This window comes from Phoca vitulina, unplaced genomic scaffold (assembly GCF_004348235.1).
Source record: "Phoca vitulina isolate PV1807 unplaced genomic scaffold, GSC_HSeal_1.0 scaffold2, whole genome shotgun sequence".
In the NCBI taxonomy this organism is placed as follows: Eukaryota; Metazoa; Chordata; class Mammalia; order Carnivora; family Phocidae; genus Phoca; species Phoca vitulina.
In genome coordinates this window covers 100,310,862-100,315,735 of record NW_022589705.1, presented here as the reverse complement: position 1 = coordinate 100,315,735, position 4,874 = coordinate 100,310,862, and positions in this window count along the sequence as shown.

Below are 4,874 nucleotides of genomic sequence, written 5' to 3'. Positions count from 1 at the left end.
GGGGGGGGGGGGGGGGGGGGGGGCGGGGCGCGGGGTGGAAAGGACGGGGATTATGTAGCCTGCACAGATCGTTGAGTCCACACCCACGCCCAGCCTTACTAATTCCTGGTCATCCCAAAAAATTCTGGGTCAGGTCAGCACCAGATCTCAAGGCCTCTACCAAAGCTGGAGGCTGAGGGTCAGAAGCCCTTTACCCAGGCCCAGCATGCCTCATTACGGCCTAGAGGACCCTGACCCCAACACCCTTCAGTGTTGGGACCCTTCAGCTAGCTGGGACCCTGAACAGAGGTCTCTGCAGGCCTCTGTACCTAGTGGGGAAGGGATGGGGGTAAAGATTTGGGGGGGGGCACTCCCTGACCCTGGCTTCTACCCCACTCTCAGGCCCAGAGATCCCTGGGCTTAGACTCCTGCCCCAGCTTGGTGGGGGGACTCAAGAGCTTCCATAGGGAAGCAAAAAGTGATGGTGATCTAGGGACCCCCATGTCCCTACCCTGAGCTCCCTGGACCTCAGTTTCCAGTGGGAGCCTGAAGCAACTGCATCCGCCCCAGGTGACAGGATGGGGGAGAGGGGAGGCCCCATAGTCTCCAGTGGCCCAAATTACTACTATGGCATCTCTGGACCAGAGGACCCCTGGGTGGCCAGTGTGGCAGCCCACTCCAGAGAGAAGAGCCAGGCAGAAACAGGAGGGCTGTTCAGGGTTTTGCAAAGCTGGCGAAGTAGAGATCCACTTAGATCCAGCCTGATGCCTCCCTGGGGAATCTGGTGCCCATACCCGGAGCCTGTTCTGAGGCTGGGGGCTCACCAGCGCGGAGCTTTTCCTGGTCAGGGCAACCCCTGGCCGGGTGGAAGGCCTTACCATGAGGCTGAGGGCTCTGCTGTCCGTACCCCCCCAACCCGTTGTGGGCATTTGCTCTGTCCAGGGCATCTTGCCTACTGGGGGCACAGAGCAGGTGACAGTGGGGAGAGAGCTGTGCCCAGGTGTCCCTGTGCCGGTTCTGTGGGGCTGCAGCAGGACTGGGGAGAAGAAAGCCTTTCTTCCCACGTGAGGGTTCTGGGCTAATGAAGCAAAGGAACTGTTCTCAGAGACCATGAGGGACTCCCCCACCCTTTACCCCACATCAGCCTCCATACCTGTCCCGACAGCTGTCCCTGCCAACGGCCAGTAGGGATACCTTCTGTAGTCCTACTGAGGCCTGGTCCCAGCGCTTGGCTCTTTGAGGGCCTGGAACCCGCATGCCACCAGCCACAGCCCGAAGGGAACGTGGGAGGATTGGCACCCTTTCATCTGGGGTCACAGAGACAGTACTTCTCTGATCCTGGATCCAAGTCCTGAGAGCCTCCAGCAAGAGCCCCTTCAGCAGCCCCCTGCCCAGAAATATAAGGGCTAGTGGGGATTACAGGAGCATCTGAGCCTGTTGTAATCTCTGCTCTGTTAAGGGGAGGGGAGGAGGAGGTTGAGGGTCAGCACCCGCCTTCCCCAGGGAGCCGAATGTCGCGCTGGTGGCCTCCCTCCCACCAGAAAGGGCATGTGGGCAGGACTGCAAAGATGAGGGCCCCCTGCACACCGCTCAGCATGGACTGCCTCCCCCGTGCAGAGAATGTGTGGTGCACTGTTCCAAGTTCACGCGCGCCCCAGCAGCTTTTCCTTCATCCACCTCCTTCAGGACCCCAGAGGCGAGGTGGAGGTGGGCTGGAAGAGGTGGCCCCCCACTTCTGCCTGGAGCCACCTTCCTGGGCAGTCCCACTGGAAACCAGAGGCGGGACCCTGGGTTGTGCCGCACGGCTGGTGGCTGAGTGCTGGGGTTCCGCCAGGCTGACGTAAGAGAGGGAAGGCCCAGCCTGCCCGCCAAAGCTGACCCCAGGGTCCTCCTGCAGCATCATGGCCAGGGTGGTGCCCACTTGCCCCGCAACCATTCCAACTTCCAGTAGCAGTGACCCCCGTTTCTGGGAACCTCCTTTCTCCGTCCTCAGTCCATGGGGGTTTGGGTGGGGCTCACCCGCCCTTGCCCAGGGGTCGGCGGGGCCCACAGGTCTTGGCCAGTGAGACCATTTGGTTCCTTGGCCTTGAGCCTTTGCTGAAGCTCACAGGGAAGAGGATTTCCCTGCTGAAGGGGTGGACTGCTTGCTGTTGCCTAAAGATGTTGTGTGGGAAGAACTGGTCTGAGAATGAAGCCAACCCCTGAGAGGGGCAAGGAACCCGGCCAGAGTGTTTGCTCCAAACATCTGGATCCAGCCTCGCCTGAAGCAAAGAATCCCCTGAACTTCAAAGTCACCAGAGCCAGGAAAACTTCTTTTGTGTAAACGTTGAAACAGCCACTTTCCAACTGTGGAAAGTCAGAGTCCCACTGGACACATGACCTACAGGCCCTAAGTAGGCACCACCAACCTTACCCACTTCTCCCACTCCTGCACCCTGACCCCTTCTCTTTCCTAGAACCCCCAGGTCACTCTCTCAGCCTGATGGGCCCTCCCTGCAGATCTAAGCATCTTCCCCCAGCCCCACCCCCACACCGTGGCTGGGCTGGGGGGGGGGCGCGTCAGCTTGTCCCTCTCCTTCTGCCCCCCCATGTGTGCTCACTCCCTCAGTCTATCTCTCTGCCTCTCACTTGTTCTCTCTCAAATAAAATCTTTAAAAAAATCCATTCACTTTTTCACTTACAGTTTTTTTTTTTTTAAATGACACTTCATACCATAAATATAAATAGAAGGTGTCAGAAAAATAAATAGCAGACAGTCATCTTGTCTGGCTTGGATGCACCAGACTGACCTTAAAAAGGGTGTCCCCAGGGGGTGCCTGGGTGGCCCAGTTGGTTAAGCATCGACTCTTGGTTTTGGCTCAGGATCCTGATCTCAGGGTGGTGGAATCAAGTCCCACTTCAGGCTCCCCACTCAGTGCAGAGTCTGCTTGGGACTCTTTCTTCCTCTCCCTCTGTCCCTCCCTGTGCTCGCTCTCTCTCTCTCTCTCAAATAAATACAAAATTTTTTTTAAGATTTTATTTATTTATTTGACAGAGACATCGAGAGAGGGAACATAAGCAGGGGGAGCGGGAGAGCGAGAAGCAGGCTTCCCGCTGAGCAGGGAGCCCCATGTGGGGCTTAATCCCAGGACCCTAGGACCACAACCCAAGCCAAAGGCAGATGCTTAACTGACTGAACCACCCATGCACCCCTAAATAAATCTTTAAAAAGGGGTGTCCCCACCCCCATCTCTGCACCCCCAATGCTGCCCATCCCTTTGCTGCATGCAGCCTGAGAGCCTCCCAGGCCTGTCCCAGAGCCTGCTGGGCCATGGCCACCCATAGGATCTCTTTACTTGCCACTCCTACCTGGGGAGGGAGCCTCCAGATGAACCCACCCAGGTCACATCCTGGCTGCCCAGGGTTGGTGTCTGTCTGAGCTCCTGCGCAGAGTGGGGGCCCAGCCCTCATGGTCCCCTGCCCAAACTCCAGGGCCTGTCAGAAATGCTTCTGCCCATCGGGACAGCCAGACCAGCCTGAAGTGACAACTTCCAGGGACCGACCCCCCCCCCCGGGGGGTGGGGCTTGCAGACAAGGCCTTCACCCTGGCCAGGGCCTGGAGAGAGCCACGGGCCTCCCTGAGGCCAGCATTGGGCCTGCTGGGACGGGGAGCACGGAGACATGGGGACCTGGGCTGGCTGCTCTTCAGGCTCTGTGAGGGCAGCGGCTGCCCATGTCCACGGCCCCCACAGCCCTCTGGGCCTCCCCGGCACAGCAGTTTTGGTGTGTGGCACACACCATCCTCGGGACTCTGAGGACCACCGTCCCACTCCCTTTTTCCAGCGGCAGGGACATCTTTCTTTTCTGGAGAAGCATGGCCCTGAGAGCTAACCTCTAGTCAAAGCCCAAGCACCAGGGCGGGACAGTGACCTTGGCGAGGCGAGGGGTGGGCCCTGCATCCCTGGGGAGGGCCCTGGACCCGAGTCAGGGCAGAGGGGCCTTTGGTGGGAGCCATACTCCATTCTGACTTGGGCTCCCAGAACTCGGCAAAGCCTTCACCTCAAGGGGACAGCAAGTCCCAGTTCCTCTCTGTGAGGTGGCCTCCCTCCACAAGAGTGGGACAGTGGCCCAGTTACCCTGCACGTGCCTCGGCCACCACTGGAGACCACGCTGTGGCCTGGGCATCTGTGTAGCCTGAGCTAGGGGAGGGGATGGTCTCCACGGCTCCCCCAATGTCCTGTCCCCGGCAGGCATCCACAGGGGGCATCAACATGTGTGACAGGTGAACTTGGGAGAGGTGCCCCACAGACCTCAGGCCCAGGGCATGGTGGCCTCTAGTGGCCAACAGGGGCGGGGGGGGTGCAGAGAGAACACTTTCTGAGCGGCTGCTCACGTCCCTGGATGCCAGGGCCCCAGGGCCAGTCCTCAGTGCCAGGGCCACCTCCGGGCCTGAGGCACGACTGTTTACAGCGACAACAGGTGCCCGGGCGCCTGATGATGCTCTGAGGTTGTGCGTGCGAGCCTCTGCCCCCCTCACCCATCACCGTTGCTTCTGCGGGGGAGGAAGCTGGTGCAGAGGGTGACCGCTCTTGCCGCCGTCCCTGATGGGGGAGGGCACACCAGCACCCCAGCCGGACGTGGCTGCTTCTGTGCTCCTCGTGGACGGAGTGTGCTGGGCGTTTGCAAGCAGCTCTCCAGGGCCATATGTGCAGCAGGCTGGCCTCCGCTGTCCTCACCACCACCTAGTCCTGTTTTGTCACTTGTAGGGCAATTCCCCACTTCCAGGGTCCCTGTGGTCTGCCCAGCCCTGAACTCTGGGGTTTGGGCAGCTGCTTCGGGTTCCCAGCGACTTCGTGAGACATGGGCAGGTGGGAGCATAGCACTTCGTGGAGCTTTAGGGGAGGAGTGCATGCCTG